The sequence below is a fragment of the Stegostoma tigrinum genome, chromosome 19, assembly GCF_030684315.1.
Source record: "Stegostoma tigrinum isolate sSteTig4 chromosome 19, sSteTig4.hap1, whole genome shotgun sequence".
NCBI lineage: Eukaryota > Metazoa > Chordata > Chondrichthyes > Orectolobiformes > Stegostomatidae > Stegostoma > Stegostoma tigrinum.
In genome coordinates this window covers 23,779,138-23,798,542 of record NC_081372.1, presented here as the reverse complement: position 1 = coordinate 23,798,542, position 19,405 = coordinate 23,779,138, and the positions used below count along the sequence as shown (strand labels likewise).

The 19,405-nt window shown below is 40.7% G+C and overlaps 1 protein-coding gene and 1 long non-coding RNA gene across 10 annotated transcripts in view; one reads left to right on the top strand and one right to left on the bottom strand.

The window, feature by feature from the left end:
• Positions 1 to 19,405, bottom strand: part of LOC125461272 (receptor-type tyrosine-protein phosphatase T) — a 1,279,761-nt gene that overhangs the window by 1,086,062 nt on the left and 174,294 nt on the right. The window lies entirely within an intron of this gene.
• Positions 1 to 19,405, top strand: part of LOC125461273 (uncharacterized) — a 45,823-nt gene that overhangs the window by 585 nt on the left and 25,833 nt on the right. For all 3 annotated transcript variants that reach the window (XR_009446924.1, XR_007249460.2, XR_009446923.1), the window contains exon 2: positions 13,813 to 13,912. This is a non-coding gene — a long non-coding RNA (uncharacterized LOC125461273). The remainder of the gene's footprint in view (positions 1 to 13,812; positions 13,913 to 19,405) is intronic.

Below are 19,405 nucleotides of genomic sequence, written 5' to 3'. Positions count from 1 at the left end.
TTAGGGTAAATGGCAAAGGAACCAACAGTGACATGAGCAGAAACTTTGAGTGCAGCAACTGTGTACAATCTGGAAAGCACTACCTGAGGGTGTGGCGGAGACAGATACGATTTGGAGCTTTTCAACAAGGATTGGATAAATATCAAAGGGCGAACGTTTGCAGAGCTCAGAGGGTAGGTCAGGAAAATGGGATTTGCTGAGTTACTGTTATGGAGAGTAAGCACAGACCCCTCAGTACTAATGGCCTCCTTCTGTGCTGTAACCATTCTCAGATTCTATGTAATCATGTGTTGGAGGCTAACCAACAATTTTTAATGCAAAATACTGACATTATTGCAATGATAAATCAGTGAATATATTCCTAAAACACTTGAGCACCTGGGTGCTATTTTGTGCAAACCGGTAATTAAATTCAATTGGCTGTAGTCAGGTAGCATTGACTAAGCATTGATGAGCACTCAATGCAAGACTTTTGTGACAATTCAGCTCTGTGAGTAGGTGAACTTCATGCATGACAATTGATATGGTTACATTTCCCAAGCATTTTATCCCAACAATAGGATCAAATAGCGAACTTAAAGCATCAACTAAACCAAGTATTCAGGGTCAGACCCAATAAATCAAAAGTAATAAAATATAAACAATGTTAATGTCACTGGAAGAAAGGCAGGAAGGTAATTTGGTTTACTGCCCTTGTTACCCCATTCCTACTGGCTATTAGAAATGATTAGATTTTGATGATTCAGATGCCTGCTAGAAACATTCAGGAATCTCCAATCTGTTTGAAGTATTGGCAGTGGCTTATTTAGTAACTGTCTTGTATTTGAATTAATAAAATGTGGGTTCAAGTCCCATTTGACCGTAAATATCAAGGTACATAAAGTGCAGCAGAGGGCATGCTGCACCTTCAGAGTTGAGACCTTGCAGGAGAGACATTGAAATGAGGGTCTGTCTGCTCCCTCGTGTGAACTCATAAGATCCTACTGCACAATTCTGAAGAACAGCAATGGAATTATTCCGTGCAATACTTACGTCCTCATCAATATTACGAAGTTATTTTCATATTGTGGCGTGTGTTGCGTTAATGTTAGCCCCCTTTCTTGTAAGAATGACTGACTACATTTTAGAAACAAGTCATTGGCTACAAAGTGCTTTGGAACAAACTGTGGTCTAATAAAGGTGCTCCATAAATGTAGGCTTTTCATAGCATAGCTCTGATATGTCAATGCTTTAACAGAAGGGGATTTGAAATTAAACACCAGGGAATGAAGTTGAAGTCTAAGACCACGGGGCCAGAAGCAGCAGAGGGACTCTGCTGTATGTGTATCTTTACCTTTTACGAGATTTTACAGGTTCCTGGTGCTGTGATTCTGCATATCAGTCAGTCTGGTTGGGAGTGGGCAGACAGTGTGCACTGAAATCAGTTTCAGTACTGTAATCTTTGTTTTGGAATTTATAATCTTTTTCACTTGTTTTAAATAAACACACTGCAGAATCAATCAATCAATCAATCAATCCCTGAGGGGTGGTCGATTCTTAAATCAAAGGCCTCAGAAGAGAAAAAAAATCAGGCCTCCAATGATCCATCTTCTTTCCTTGCCCATGGATGGCCTCCCTAAAATTCCAATGCCATGATTTAATTTCTTTGGATTCTTTGTTCAACCATCAGATTCATTTTGGAATCAAAAGAATGAAAATGTGATCTTCACTGCAAAATACCTAAGCCTGAAATCTGGGCCTGCGAACAGTTATCCCGCATACTTGATACCCCCTGCTCAGCAGGCCACAGGTAGAACAGAAAGAACAACTGTCCCAGAAATGCATTTGATTCTCTAAACATTGCCAACGGCAGTCCACAAAATTGGAGGAGTTCACCTCCAACAAAGGTGGTATGTTGTCTCAAAGTTTTACACTGCTGTTAATCTCCAAGGGGAAAGTGTTCACCCTCTTGGAGCACCAGACACAGCAGGTGACTGAGTGGAAAATCAGAGGTTGATGGGTGACTTTATAAATGCTCATAAAATCATGAGGGGAATGGATATGGTGAATGGCCAGGATTGTTTTTCCAAGGGTAGGGGAGTTCAAAATTAGAGGGCATAGGTTCAATGTGAGGGGGGCAAAGATTTAAAAGGGACCAAACTGGCAATGTTTTAACATAGAGAATGGTGTATAGAATGAGATGGCAAGTGACACATAAACATGGCAACTTTACTCAAAGCACTTTCACTCCTACCTCACTTGATCCTCACCACACCCCTTAGCCAATATCTCATTAGCCATCTGCCTGCCCAATGGCCAGATCTCCCATGTGCAAGTACAGGTCAGGCAGTCATTTGTAGTGTATCCTCAAGGGCTCCAAGACTCAAAGGACTTTGGCTAGGATCATCTCAGGAGTTAAACGAGGAGAATAAACCTTTACCTCTGATGAAGCAACCAGAGCAGCATGATACCGGAACAACAGGAAAAGCTAGAGAAAGGGTGGAAATTTAACCCAATGGTGCAAAGCCTGGACATACAGGGGGTGGTAAAATGTTATGGAACTATGTTGGAATCACCCCTAAGGTTTTCCTGCACCCAGCAAAGTTTCCAAGCACCAGGCAGATGGCAAAATTGTGACTTTAACAATGCAGATATTAACTGAGAAAGTTTTAGTGTGTAAGTAAGGGAGGCAACAAAATGCTTAAATTGTGTGCAGAAGAACTTTTTAGCCAGTATATAGCAGAGGGAGCTGTTCCAGACCTAAAATTCAGAAGTATGGCCTGGCTGGTTGAAGGCATATCAATTGGGGTGCATTTTAGAGATAGCGACCATAACTCAATGACATTTATGGAAAAAGATAAAATTTCTAAGCTGGAGGAAGGCTCATTTTACTAAGATGAGACTTAGTCCAAATGGACTGGAAGCAGCTCCTTGCAGATAAAACTGGGGCAGAGCAGTGGTGGAAAAGGAAGAAATAGCAAGAATATAGGGCAGGCAAGCTCCCGTAAAGACAAAACGTGAGACCAAGACCTGAGAACTCTAATATCAAAGGACATAAAAGTTTGGAATAAGAAAAAGAGAAGCTTATTGTAAATATGTTGGCTCAATGTGGCAGTGTCCCTGGAGAAATATTAAAAAATGCAGGGGAGAACTTAAAAAAAAAGACATCTGGAAATAAAAGAGAATTCATTGAGAGGTATGATAAAAGAAAATCAAAAGAGTTTCTTAAAATATATAAACAGCAAGAGAATAACTGAAAAGTGCATAAGGTCCATTGGGGACCATAGACCCAGACGAAATGGCACTTTGCATCCATTTTCCCAATGGAAAAGGGCAATATAGGTATAGACATTAGGGTCGTGAAGTGAAATATTAGAAGAAATAACATAGAGAGCGAGGTAGTAGCAGCTTTACAAGTGAATTAATCTGCATGCCTACTTGAGATATATCCAGGGCTGTTGAGGGAGGTAAGGGAGGAGATATCTGGGGTCCTAGCAATAATTTTCAAAACCTCTCTGAAAGCAGGTGAAGTGAAAGAAGACTACTGATGTTGTCCTACTTCTTAAGAATGGGAATGACAGACAAGGAAACTACATGCCAAATCAATCTGCAGTTGATGGGATGCTATTAGAAAAAAAATCTGAGGGACAGCACATATCTGCACTTGGAGAGACATGATTTAGTGAAGGATAATCAGCATGAATTTGTTCAGGGAAGTTTGTGTTTAACAAATTTGACTGAATTTCAGGAAAAGTTAACCAGGGGTGTTGATGAGATAATGGAGTTGATATGGTCTACTTTAGCAAGGTTTTTCATAACATCTGTCATGACAGACTGATTAAGATAGTAAGAGCCCATGGCATCCAAGGCAAAGGACACACTGGATCCAAAATTGAGTGAGAGGCACGTACATGAATAGGGAAGGTTTGGAGGGATATGGGACAGGGGCAGGCATGTGGGCCTGGTTTAGTTTGGGATTATGTTCAGCATGGATCGGTTTGACTGAAGGGTCTGTTCTGTTCTGCATGACTCTATGACTGTAAGCAGAATGTCATGGCAGAGGGATGTATCTGTCACTGTAATACTGTTTTCAGTGCTGGGCCATTCTTTCTAAGGTGTTCATTGATGATTTGGATGTGAGTGTCAAGAGTATGATCAGGAAATTTGAGGATGACATGAAAATTGGTGTGGTGATAAATAATGAAGAGGATAGCTGTAAACTGCAGGTGGATATCAATGGACTGGTCAACTGGATAGAACAGTAGCAAATGGAATTCAGACCAGAAAAAGTGCATGATGTTTCATTTGCAGAGGTCTAACAAAGCAATGGGATACACTATAAATAATATAAATACACTATAAATGGTAGGACTTTGGATGGTAATGAACATCAGCCATAATCAAAAAGCAGAGCAGATTCGAGGGCCACATGGCTTAATTCTGCTTCCACATCTAATCTCACTAAGTTAACAGTAATCTTGGGTGCGAAGGCAGTAGGTTACGTCAACAAGCTGAGATGTTTGTCTTTATCAGCCAAGGCACAAATAGCAAATGCAGGAAAATTATGCAGAAATTTATATAAAATGCTGGTTAGGCCATAACTGGAGTACTATGTGCAGCTTTAGTAACTCATTACAGGAATGATGTAATTGCATTAGTGAAGCCCCACAGGATATTTAACAGGGTTCTGTCTGAGCTGGAAGATCTGAGCTATGACAAGAGAGGATGATGTTGCTTTCCTTAGCGCAGATACAATTGAGAGAGGGCCTGATAGAAGTGGATACTGTCATGAGGGGGTCATAGATAGGGTGGACACAAAATCACTTTTCCTATTAGTAGAGATGTCAAAAACCATGGGCATAGTTTTACGGTAAGAGGTAGAAGACTAAGAGAACAATTTGTTTTTAGTCAGAGGGCTGTGGTAGTCCAGAAGCTGTTGCCTGAAAGGATGATGGAGTCTGAAACTCTGATAACATTTAAACAGTATTTAAGTATATGTTTGCATTACAAAGTCTCCAGCGATGTACCAAAGCTGGACATTGGAATTGGTGTCGTTAGCTCTGTATTGGCTAGTGAGGACACAATGGGCCAAATGGCCTACTACTTTCTGTCAACACCTTAAGTTATACATTTTCCTGTCTTTTCACCAGCTTGCATGAGAAACAGCCTTCCCACTCTTGCCTGCCTTGCACTGTCCTGTATAATAAGGCAGAGGAGAGGAAATAGGGCCTTAAGTAAGCAATAATGCAAGGACTTCAATAGGCTTAAGGGCAGGCGGCTTATGTATGCCTTGTCCATCTCCTGTACGATGAAGACTGGATCAGGAGTAAATGGAATGGCGTTTGCCTTGGAGTCAAATCCATAAATCAGGCAGTTTCTACCAGCTTCTGAACATTTAAGCATTATCTTTAATCTTTCACACACACAGTCTCCAGTCTACTCTTACGACTGAAAATTCAGTCCATTCAGCAGCCAGAAATAGTGCAGAAAAGAGACTCCTGGTTGGCTCCCGTCATTTGAAGGCTGAGCTGTGAATTGAGGTTGAAAATCAATTGGCATTTCCATCTTGAAGTAATGTATGAATGGACCTTGTGAAAGAAAATGCTAACTTTTATAGAAAAGATAAGCATGGTGCACTAAAAAGTGAGGCTTCACAAAGTGACAAAAGACAAATTTCGGACTTCTCTCAGGAAGAAATTCAAGCCAAGAGGAATCACGTTAGAACAATCTGACGGTAGGCCTGTCAAGGTAAGCACGGAGCACAAACTAGTTGGTTGCTATGATAGAAGCTGTTTCTCGTTCCCTTGGATACATGAGCTTCATGGCTTTTCTCATCAATTTATCTTGCAATTTTTATGGCAAGAACAGAGTTGCATGGAGGCTCAACGGTAAGCACTGCTGCCTCACAGCACTAGGGATCCAGGTTCAATTCCATCCTGAGGTGACTGACCATGTGGAGACCACGTTCTCTGTGTCTCTGCAGGTTTCCACCTGGTGGTCTGGTTTCTTACTCCAGTCCAAAGTTGTACACGCTAGGTGGATTGGCTGTGCTAAGTTACCTATAGTGTTCAGGATGCATAGGTTAGCTGTGTTAGCCATTACAAAAAAGTGTAGGTGGCGTGCGCCTGGGTGGGATGCTTTTTGGTGGGTTGGTACGGGCTTATTGGGCTGAATGGCCAGTTTCCATGCTTTGGGGATTCTATTAAAAAAAGGACAAAACTGGCTGCAGGTAGTTAAAAATTGAATACGTGATTATACAATTACAGAGCCCTAAACGCACAACAATTCACAAGTTTACATATTGTTGTTAAGGTGAGACAAGGAATTTGACTGTGAATGTGCATAGATAAAATTTATAACATGCCTCACTTTTATTGTATTGAATTTAACCATGAACAGCATTGATCGCAGCAGTTTGTATTTTGTTCTCTTTGCACATGGATTAAATTTTCACTTTACAATTTGACCTTAGCATTCCAGGCAGCACTTTAAGTGATGTGTTTCAGTTACTTAGTGACTACAAAAAGTAACCATTTTGATGGGCAAGCATTTACAATGGTTCAGCTAGATAATCAGTAGCTCACTCATATCTCTGCAGTTATTATGACTATATACTGAAATAGCAGACAATGAATATATGATTATAATCTCCCCAGGAAAATACAAAACACAGCACAGTCTCATCTGTAAAACATTTCATACCAGGTTATCGTTTTTTTTCTATGTCATGCTCAAGGGCAAAAGCTCCTGCTGAAGGTTATGACACTTGCATTGGAGAGATGAGCCACCAATGTTCATCACAAACCAACCTGACAGAGGACTCAGCCTGAGATCAGTCAAGCCTTGACATGTCCAACCATAGACTCTGAATGTAATCCACCTGGCAGAAATCATCATTCATCATTATAAAGCAAAATCATAATGCCCTTATCCCAAGCATTCTTAATTGGTAAGTCAGCAATCCAGTCAACGTTTGTCAAATTTTGCTCCGCAACAAAGAAGGAGCCGACGTCAAAGCATTGAAAAGGCACATTGCTCTGAATACTTGACTGCCACAAGCCAGCTATTGCAGTGGTAACGATTTTAATACACCCCGCTTAAAATTCAAAAGGATCATGAGACCTTGCTTTCATGTTCTTTATTTGAAATAAAATTCCACTGTCCAGGAAGCTTCCATCCTCCCTGAGCTTATGAAATAACTACATGGAGGCCAATATCCCATCACCAAGTCACCATTTATTAATATGCGCACAGTATACTGGCTGTAGCAAGCCAACTCTGTGTCAACCCCTGAAGTCAGAAGAGTCTGAATCCCATGTTTATATTGGTCACCATAGCTCCCTCAATGGCTCAAGTTAACAACCCCAATCAAGGGTCTCGCAGGCAAATTGAGATCCACCTGATTCTGATCACTACAGCTAACTTAGGATAGCTGCATTACAGTGTGACAGGTACATCACTCTGGTCAAACAACATCTTATCTCTTTTGTCCCTGGAATGGGTCAAACCTGGCTATTTACAAACAAAATCAAGAGCTCCTCTGTTCAGGTGGTGGAGGTTTCAGATTTGGAAATTGATGCCAAAGGAACTTAGATGAGTTGCTGCAGTGCTTCCCATTGATTCAGTTGATTTGGTTGACACTGCTGCCACTGATTTGGAAGATGTGGATTTTTAAAATGTCAGATAAAACGGCAGTCAAATGGGCAAGTTTGTCCTGGATGGTTTCAAACATCTTGAGTGTTTCAGAAGCTGCACACAATCATGCAATTTGAAGGGTAATGTATCACACCCCTGACTTGTGCCTTTATAGAACAGATGCCACCTGAAGAGATAAGGGCAAAATATGCTTAGGACCAGCAGTGCCTGTAAGTTCTCCTCCAAGCCATAAATCAGTATGACTATATCACCATTCTTTCAAAGTAACACCATTCCTAACAGCACTGTGAGTGTACATACACCATATGGACAGCTACAGTTCAAGGTGATGGCTCACCGCAACTTCTAGAGGACAGTTAGGGATGGATAAAATCTGTTGTTTTACAATCCGAGAATTTAATGAAAATATAACTCCTAAAGACACAAGCTGTGAAACTGTCATTGAAAATAGCAACAATTTACTGACACAGTGACTTGCAGAGATTTATTGTTAGAGAGGTTAAAGCAAGCACAAAGTTGCAGTTCCAATGAACTATAGATGTGTTTAAATAAGATGCTGCATTTACTAGAGTTTCTCTTTCAACTGATAATAAATTATTCCTGTATAAAGTGCTTCAGAACAATTGACAACACAAGTGTTTGTCCCAGATTGTTAAGAGCTACCACCTAAAATTGCTATAGTATGTAGAACTTCTGAATGGTCATGAAACATTTTTTGTGAAGTGAAAATTGTGTGCAGTTTTATGTACAAATATTCATCATGTATATAATAAATTGATCTCATCAAATAGCAATTACTACGTCTTAACTTATTGTAGATATTACATTTTGGACACTGACCATTTCTAATTCAAATTCCATATCAAAGAGAATAATTTTATTAGAAATCAGATGTGAACGGTTATGTTCAATTCTCTGGATCAGCAGTATCATTTAAAATGATTCACGTTGAGATTTACTCTGAAGTCCCTTGGCTGCAGAAGGCTCAAAGCCAGATGTGCGCTGCTTCTTCTTCCTGAACAGAGCTTCCTAATTTTGTCAATTAAAATGGTTAACTGGGTCTGAGAATGAACATTCAGCAACAACAGCCTCAGCTGTCATTTGCTAGGACATGAAAAAAAATCCTGGTGCATGTGTTCAGGACAAACACATCTCAGCAGGCATTAGGCTTCTGATCAGCATATGCAAGGGGACTGTTTCAGGACTGACCTAGTTTGGAATCGAGATTTTTTCAAGCATTCTTGAGGCACAAGATGAAACAGACTGAAGTTTGTCCTTTTTGCATCCTCCTGAAGTCTGTTACTTTCCTCTTATGCTACACTTCTAAGTTAACGAACTTTGACATTGTACCCTTCATACCCAAATCCAAGTGATTAATCTATAATAAAAAAGAGCAACAGATCTTACACCAATCCTGAGGGGATGCCACTGTTTAGTTCATTTCAATCTAATAAACAACATGTCAGCATTACTATCTGCATTCTGTCCTTTAGTCAATATCATTGATCATCTGACCTCATGGCCCTTAATTTTGTCACTTTGCCTCACTTATCTCCTGCTTTATATTTCCTTTATAGTGTATTTTGTTGAATGGATTTTGAAATTTCACATCCACTTTGAACTATATCCGTAAAGTGCCTTTTTGTAATAAATTAATTCAGCTCATAGAACTCCTACAGTGTGGAAACAGGCCATTTGGCCAAACAAGTCCACACCAACTCTCCAAAGAGCATTCCACCTCAGCCCATTGCCCCTGTACTATAACCCTGCATTTCCTATGTCTAATCCACCTAACTTACAGATCCATGAACACTACGGGCAATTCAGCATGGCCAAATCACTTGGCCTGCACATCTTTGAACTATGCAAGGAAACTGGAGCAGCTGGAGGAGCCCCACGCAGACACAGGGAGAATGTGCAAACTCTATACAGACAGTTGCCCGAGGCTGGAATTGAACCCAGATCCCTAATACTGAGACAGCAGTGCTAACCACTGAGCCATGCCAAAAGGTACGAAAGGATCTTTTAGGCCAGATGACGATGAGCTTGATCAAAGACACTTCAGGAACGTCTTAAAAGGAGACATAGTAAAAGACGGATGGAGAGGTTTAGAGAAGTATTTTCAGAGCTTAATTCAGATGAAACCAGAACTGCAAATACTAAAGAAGTTAAAAACGAGTCCTTAAAAAGCTAACTTGGAGCAATTTCTGCTGGAGGATATCACGGTATAGGTAGATGTGTGGCCATGAGCGATCTGAAAACTGGGATTAGAACTTTAAAATTGTACTTTGCCTAACTGGGAGTAAATATTGATTAATGAGAACAGGGGAGATAAATGACTGGATCTTGGAGAAAGTTGCAACTCCAGAACTGAGTTTTGAATTGATTTCAAGTTTTTAGACGGTTAGAATTGTTGACCAGGAGTGTATTGGAATAGTTCAGTCTAAAAGTAACAAACGTATGAATAAGAATTTCAGCAGCAGATGAATTAGGTGGGAGTATAGTTGATTGATGTTATGTGATAGAAATAGGCAGAGAGTAAATGATGCTGCTTCTATATAAGCTCAACTTAGAATGAGATATGATAAGAGGATAATGAACATACTGATTTGGGCTCAATCCAGCAAATTGCCAGGGAGAGGGATGGATTTGATAGTAAAAAAATAAAATTTTGAATGGAAATTGAAGGTGATGGCTTTAGTCCTCCCAATAGTTAACTAATGGAAACTTTAGCTCATCCAGTACTGGATGTCAGACAAGAAGTGTGGTCATTCAGAGATACTGAAATGGGTAAGAGGCTGTATAGTGAGATGTAACTGCATCATCAACATTCACGAGGAATGTATTATATGGATAATGTTCCCAAGGATCTCTACATAGATGAGGAATGGGAGAAGGGGACCATTGTGTGGAGCAGCAAATGATAACAAGCTGGAAACAGTAGGAAATGTAGGTGGCTCTTACAGCTAATAGATGGACAGCTAAGTGGTTTAAGACCCTGCAGTTAATATTAACGGTATATTACAAGCATTCAGCTTTGTTTTCTGCTCTTTTTATCTTTCAGTTTCCCTGTCCAGGATCTCCAGCTCTCTTTCTTTTCCACCTGTTGGCAATATTTACTCCATCTCCAAACTGCACCCAAAGAAAAAAAAATTCTCTTTGAAGGCTTCACATTGATCAATTAACATTTCATCCACAAATTCTTGGTCCCAATCAAAAATCCTAGACTTTTTAAAAAATATTTATTTAAGTTCCTGCACAGTTTTCCATAACAATTCTACAAATCTGATGGTAGTAAGAACACTGTATCTCAGAAATTCCCACCCTGAATCATCGTTCACTTGTTGATAGAATTATTTCTTACACTGCTTTCTTCGTCGTTTGGCTGGAAACTAATTAAGATAGTGAAGGCCGTTAACTTGTTGTTTAGTTCAACATAGAACATAGAACATTACAGCACAGTACAGGCCCTTCGGCCCTCGATGTTGTGCCGACCTGTCACACCGATCTCAAGCCCATCTAACCTACACTATTCCATGTACGTCCAGATGCTTGTCCAATGACGACTTAAATGTACCTAAAGTTGGCGAATCTACTACCGTTGCAGGCAAAGCGTCCCATTCCCTTACTACTCTCTGAGTAAAGAAACTACCTCTGACGTCTGTCCTATATCTTTCACCCCTCAATTTAAAGCTATACCCCCTCGTGCTCGCCATCACCATCCTAGGAAAAAGGCCCTCCCTATCCACTCTATCTAACCCTCTGATTATTTTATATGTTTCAATTAAGTCACCTCTCAACCTTCTTCTCTCTAATGAAAACAGCCTCAAGTCTCTCAGCCTTTCCTCGTAAGACCTTCCCTCCATACCAGGCAACATCCTAGTAAATCTCCTCTGCACTCTTTCCAAAGCTTCCACATCCTTCTTATAATGCAGTGACCAGAACTGTACACAATACTCCAAGTGCGGCCGCACCAGAGTTTTGTACAGCTTCACCAATAACCTCTTGGTTCCGGAACTCAATCCCTCTATTAATAAAAGCTAAAACACTGTATGCCTTCTTAACAGCCCTGTCAACCTGGGTGGCAACTTTCAAGGACCTGTGTACATGGACACCGAGATCTCTCTGATCATCTACACTACCAAGAATCTTACCATTAGCCCTGTGCTTTGCCTTCCGGTTACTCCTACCAAAGTGCATCACCTCTCACTTGTCTGCATTAAACTCCATTTGCCACCTCTCAGTCCAGCTCTGCAGCTTATCTATGTCTCTCTGCAACCTACAGCATCCTTCGTCACTATCCACAACTCCACCGACCTTAATGTCGTCTGCAAATTTACTAACCCATCCTTCTACGCCCTCATCCAGGTCATTTATAAAAATGACAAACAGCAGTGGACCCAACACCGACCCTTGCGGTACACCACTAGTAACTGCTCTCCAGGATGAACATTTCCCATCAACTACCACCGTCTGTCTTCTTTCAGCAAGCCAATTTCCGATCCAAACTGCTATATCTCCCACAATCCCATTCCTCCTCAGGAGAATCAAAGACTGATTTTAACGTAAAGATTGAAAATGTTAGGGCAGTTTGAGGAGACCTGACAGGGGTTTCCACACTCTTACCCACCCACTCACCCACATATACACACACACACACTTTTACACACAGATCTCCACCTTCCCCCCTTCTCCCAACCCCGGAGCAGTTAAGGCAGTGAATTACTTCAATAAAAAAGTTTATTTTTTAGAAAATTCCAGACTAGAAATGCTTGGTTATAAACCATTATTTGGTAATTAGAAACTGGAAGGTCTTCAGTTTTCTGAGTGTTCACGTTAAAGACTCCATACCTCACAGGACAGAAACTGGGAGTGAATCAGTTAAACAAATATTACCTATTGATTATAGAAGCGTAATTTCTCTGGATTTGAATTGCTGTAAAACGATAGTGCTGGGGAATGGGTTGAAACTTGGGTTTGCTGAGTGCTTTAAGATTTCATAACTGTGTCCTGTGTCTAGATAGCTTTTAAAAAAAATTTTGATTTCTCCTTTTGTGTCTTTAACTTCTGTTCTATTAAATAATATTTGCAGTCTAATGTGACTATGTTTTAGTGAATGATCTCCATGTTAAGTAAATTAAGTTTAAAAGATAATATGCTCTATCAGGCTAGATTTCATTCTGGGATTTGACTTGTCCGGGAGGACTGTCAGTTGAGACCATAACAGATTCAATAATTTCAGTAATCCAACTGTTTAAGCCTTGCTATCATACCTTGCTTCCTTCATCTCCCCGGACAGAGTTCTGCCTCTTCTGATCCCATATTTTTCATCTTATAAACATAGTTTTAAAAGTTTAATTTTGCTAAATAATTAGTCTTGACTCAGCAATTCATCATATTTCTCAGAATGTGATCACAGTATATCATTCTGATTAAAAGAAAGAATGGAATTAATGACGCATACTACCCAACTATGCAACATAAAATCTGATTTTTGTTTATATTTCCTAAGCTAACAGTTTCAATCCACTTTCTACACAGTAATTACACTGTGACGTGGTTCTTTGCTGATACTAATTTATTCAGAGTGTATATATTGGATATCTGCCAACATGCTTTCTGAATGTTCTTGGTGTGTCCTGTACTGTAGTCATTCTGTCAAATCCAGTCTTAATACCCAATGACTCACACCAGGAAATCACGTAAACATCTATCCATCAAATGTGATGCATACCATGTCATTAGTCTGCTTTCCTTACAGTCCACTGCATGAAATACAATGCCACTAGCACTGCTATTAGACTGTCACTTTATTTCCAACGGCTGAACCATATACGGTGTTATTATCCTTGGCACCTGTAACAAATCATGTGCAAATCCAAGTAAAAGCTAGCTGAACAGAAAATAAGATTTCTAACAGCAAACTTTGACCTCCTATACACTGTGTGCATCATGTATATTTCGAGTAATCCTATTGAGTAGAGGAAAATGTTATATGGATCCAGTGGTTGTGAACCTTCTGAAATAATAGCAACCACCAACATATGATACTTAAAGTAAAGTTCATCATCCAACTAATACTTTTGCATGTTTAATAATATACAAGAAAATGTATTATCTTTAAGGTTTTGGAGTAGATTGTGGATTGAGATGAGTGAGTATTGGTCGTCCACACAGATAAGGAGAACCACCAATTTGACTGGGACAACACCAAAATCCTGGGACAAGCTAAGCAGAGACAGGCACGGGAATTCCCAGAAGCCTAGCACTCCATGAGGTAAGCCATTAATTAACACAGAGAACTTGACCCCACATACACTCCACTATGAAGGAAAACTGGAAGTGAGGCAATCCAGCTCAAAGGACGCCAGAGTTTAAAAGCCCGGCAGGAAAACACAGTGACGCTTCATCAGAGGCTGCACTGATTATATAGAACATAGAACATAGAACATTACAGCACAGTGCAGGCTCTTCGGCCCTCGATGTTGTGCCGGCCTGTCATACCAATCTGAAGCCCGTCTAACCTACACTATTCCATGTACGTCCATATGCTTGTCCAATGACGACTTAAATGTACCTAAAGTTGGTGAATCTACTACCGCTGCAGGCAAAGTGTTCCATTCCCTTACTACTCTCTGAGTAAAGAAATTACCTCTGACATCTGCCCTATATCTTTCACCCCTCAATTTAAAGCTCTGCCCGCTCGTGCTCACTGTCACCATCCTAGGAAAAAGGCTCTCCCTATCCAGCCTATCTAACCCTCTGATTATCTTATATGTCTCAATTAAGTCACCTCTCAACTATGTTACCCAGCATGTTAACGAAATGTTTGCGGAACAACAAACCAGTCCGACGAGCCAACCAACCTCAATGTATTATCTTTATTATAGCTTAGCTTGATTTGAATTCAGACACAGGGCTTGAGTGCATAATCTCGTCGGACATGTCAATGCAATACACAGTGAGAGATGCCGTGTCGGAGATTCCGATTTTTGGATGAGATATTAACTTAAGGACCCATCTGCCAACTTGTATAAATATAAAAGATTATCTGATACTATTCAAAGATAGAGGATGCTTGTTGTACTGGTCAGCAAACCTCCTCTCAACCAACACCATCAAAAAGTGAAACTAACTGGAGGTTGTGGGTACTGCTGTGTACACATTGATCACTGCACTTGTCCATTCAAAAATAATTGCATTTCACAAGCTATTCAATCATTCTGAAATTCTTTGGGCCACAATAGACAGTTTATAAGTAAAAGTTATTTCTTTCCAAACCTCGTAATGAAATATTGACATTTTTCACATTTGAAAAAATCTGTACAACTTGACATTTGTCTGCACAGTTCTAACAGCAAGAAGTACGCACAATCTATCACATGACTGTATCCGCCATCTCAGTGATGATTCTGAGGTCACGTGCCTATCAGAGAGAAAAGGAAATGAAGGAGGGAAAAAAATGCCTTTACCTTGCAGTATCTGTCCCAGAACAATAATTACAAAGTCTCACAAACAAGTCAGTCCCAACTCCCTGTGTTAGAGCAGAATTAATGAAAAATGTTAACTGGATTCTGGTGCTTCAACCTTCTGCTGGGCACAAAAGCTTAATTACAAGAGGCTCATGAAAAAGAATTTGGAGTCAGATGAATAATTGCATTGCTGCACTGCATCTTCAACAAGCAAACAACAGCCATTTCTAAATTATTACAATTAGTAACTTTGTCTATCCCATGTAATGTCTATCCCATGTAAATATGTAGGCACATGCATACATTTCACACTGAGAGTGGAGATACTAAGAATAGCATATTGTCCTTTGCACTGTAATATTTCACTCTGCAAAAGCCATATTAATTTTCTACGACTTAGAGTGGAGATACTAAGAATAGCATATTGTCCTTTGCACTGTAATATTTCACTCTGCAAAAGCCATATTAATTTTCTACGATGGAAGATTGTATGTATTAACAATTCACAGTCTTTGAGAGTTGTCTTCCAAGTTTCCTTTTCCATTCACTTTAGCTTTCTAAGATACACATTCCAAACTAAGTCAATTTCTTAAGAAGGGTAATACCCAAAACATTGATTGTTCCTTTCCTCCAGATGCTGCCTGGCCTGCTGTATTCTTCCAGCTTCCTGTTTGTCGACCCGAATTCGAGCATCTGCTGTTATTTTTTGTCTCACACCCACTCTACCCCTCTCTGGCTTTCTACTTGCAGGGTAACAGTTCGCACTCTACAGCACATATAGTCTGACATACATATAAATGCCACAGTTAATCAGGCTTGCAACAATCTGATGTTGTTAATGCTAAGATTCATCTTTTGCTGAACTGGTAAATAAACAGGAAACTGTACGGAGATGATATCTCACTTTCCATAATAGAGTGAAAAGGAATTGTGAACACACTTCCAATTACAAGCCTTTCAGTTTACATAATTTGTGATGATAACATTGTAAACCAAATCTACATATTGACTTGATGGCTCAGCAGATTAATATACTGTGACACTATTTGGTGATTCAGAGTTTGAGTTTAGAAATGAGTAAACCTTAATACAAGCCCATTAGGCTGACCCACAGAGTAATGCCATCCATAACTTTCCATAATTGGTCATTTTACTGGCTATCACACTCAGACAGGATGTTTTGGTCAGGAAGTATCAAATTATATTTACTGTGCATTTGATTTATAGAATGTTGATAGCAGGTGGTCTTTAATGGATAGCATTGAGCACAGTGGTGTCCACAGCACATACATACATTTCTGTTATAAGTCCGACTGAAAGTTATATTGGTGAGTGTGTTCATTTGCACGCTGTAAGTATCTTCAGGAATTACAGAAGCTCACCAGTTCATTACATCAGTCAGTATGTAACAGTGATTTGACACCAGTGCCGCAATTTTGGAGCTGTATTCCAGCCAGTATAGTTTCTTAATCACATTTAGTTGAATGCATTCACCACAGGACACTCCCAACAGCACTACTTAAAGGGATCATGTACAACGTATAAATTAGTTCCTGATTGATTTCAATTAGCTGTTGCTACCATTGTATAAGTAGTGGTTTTTGAGTTATAGACTCAGAGTCATAGAACTGTACAGCATGAAAACAGACCCTTCAGTCCAATTTGTCCTTGCCGACCACATGTCCCCATGGTAGGCTCATTCAGAAGGTCAGGAGGAATGCGATACAGGGGAACTTAGCTGTCTGGATACAGAATTGGCTGGCCAACAGAAGACAGCGAGTGGTAGTAGAAGGAAAATATTCTGCCTGGAAGTCAGTGGTGAGTGGAGTTCCACAGGGCTCTGTCCTTGGGCCTCTACTGTTTGTAATTTTTATTAATGACTTGGACGAGGGAATTGAAGGATGGGTCAGCAAGTTTGCAGACGACACAAAGGTCGGAGGTGTCGTTGACAGTGTAGAGGGCTGTTGTAGGCTGCAGCGGGACATTGACAGGATGCAGAGATGGGCTGAGAGGTGGCAGATGGGGTTCAACCTGGATAAATGCGAGGTGATGCATTTTGGAAGGTCGAATTTGAAAGCTGAGTACAGGATTAAGGATAGGATTCTTGGCAGCGTGGAGGAACAGAGGGATCTTGGTGTGCAGATACATAGATCCCTTAAAATGGCCACCCAAGTGGACAGGGTTGTTAAGAAAGCATATGGTGTTTTGGCTTTCATTAACAGGGGGATTGAGTTTAAGAGTCATGAGATCTTGTTGCAGTTCTATAAAACTTTGGTTAGACCGCACTTGGAATACTGCGTCCAGTTCTGGGTGCCCTATTATAGGAAAGATGTGGATGCTTTGGAGAGGGTTCAGAGGAGGTTTACCAGGATGCTGCCTGGACTGGAGGGCTTATCTTATGAAGAGAGGTTGACTGAGCTCGGTCTCTTTTCATTGGAGAAAAAGAGGAGGAAAGGGGACCTAATTGAGGTATACAAGATAATGAGAGGCATAGATAGAGTTGATAGCCAGAGACTATTTCCCAGGGCAGAAATGGCTAGCACGAGGGGTCATAGTTTTAAGCTGGTTGGTGGAAAGTATAGAGGGGATGTCAGAGGCAGGTTCTTTACGCAGAGAGTTGTGAGAGCATGGAATGCGTTGCCAGCAGCAATTGTGGAAGCAAGGTCATTGGGGTCATTTAAGAGACTGCTGGACATGTATATGGTCACAGAAATTTGAGGGTGCATACATGAGGATCAATGGCCGGCACAACATTGTGGGCTGAAGGGCCTGTTCTGTGCTGTACTGTTCTATGTTCTATGTCCTAAATAAATTTAGTCCATCTGCCTGCATTTGGCCCATATCCCTCTAAAGCCTTCCTATTCACATATCTTTCCAAATGCTTTTTAAATGTTGTTATTGTATCAGCCTCCACCACTTCCTCTGGCAGCTTGTTCCATGCATGAGCCAACCTCTGCATGAAAATGTTGCCCTTTAGACCCCTTTAAACCCTTCTCCTCTCATCATAAACCTATGCCCCCTAGTTTTGGATTCCCCCATCCTGTGGAAAGCACCTTGGCTACTCACCCTATCTGTGCCCCCCATGATTTTATAAACCTCTATAAGTTCTTCAAAGTGACCAAATTTTCTAGGTATAGAATAGGATAGAAATTTATTGTCACTTGTACTCTTACAAGAAAACTACAGTTTTATAAGTCGCACCACCACGGCGCCTATATTAATGACAGATGTCATATATAAAGTTCATCACAGTTCAGTTAATGGTTCCTGACCTCCAAGAAAGCCTTTTAAGGAACAACAGAGTACCTGGAACATAGAGCCGGGACAAGGCTCCCACTCCTGGACGAGATCAGCATGCCGGGCTGCTGGAATACTGGGCCAGAGGCCTTTGCCAAAAGCAGCACCATGCCAGGCTGAGACTGTCACTCTTGGACGAGATCACCATGCCGGGCTGCTGGTATACTGGGCTGGAGGCCTCTGCTGAAGAAGACCGCCATGTTGGGCCGAGACCACCACTCCTGGATGAAGCCTCCTGCTGGGTCGCTGGAATACCTGGAAGCCAACACTGAAGAGAATACCCACACAGGGACAAGACCTCCACACTGGGATAGGATCACCACACTGAGCCAAGACTGCCATACCAGGCCACTACATCATCACTGGGCCGGGAGAAGCCTTCCACCGAAGCCATTAAAAAAGGTAAAAAGTGAATCTTGATAATTACTATAATAACTGGAAGTTTTTTTTTAAAAGCAGAGAAAGAAATAAAATAAAAGCGAAGAGTAGATGAGCTCCAAGCTCCTGGGGATTTGCTTCACGTTGGATAACCTCTCTATTCTGAGGGCACAGCCCTTGCCACGGGTTGCACAGCAAGCAGCTCAAGAGCAAGAACAGGAGTAAGAAGGGTGAAATCAACCTAGATTTGCTTCACCTGGACAGGATGGCTGTGGGAACAACTCATTTGACTGCGATAGCAACAACAGTCTGACAGTATCACACTACCTTTCCTGTCGGAGTGTGCACAAGACCTCCATGCAAACATAAAAGCCAACACAAAATTAACAAATTTCTAAATCAAACCATGCCATAATCCATTCAAAGATCACCAGCTATTCAACAAAAGCAAAATACTCTTCATGCAGGCAGCAGTTTGCCATTGGTTGTTGGAAAGGAGTTAAGTGCCCACTTTTGGGGCCTGTTCAATTTAACATCCAAACTATTCTTACATTTATCAGTGCACACTAATAATTTTAATTAGTTCTGATTCATGTTTGTTTGGTTCAAACTACTTGCAATCA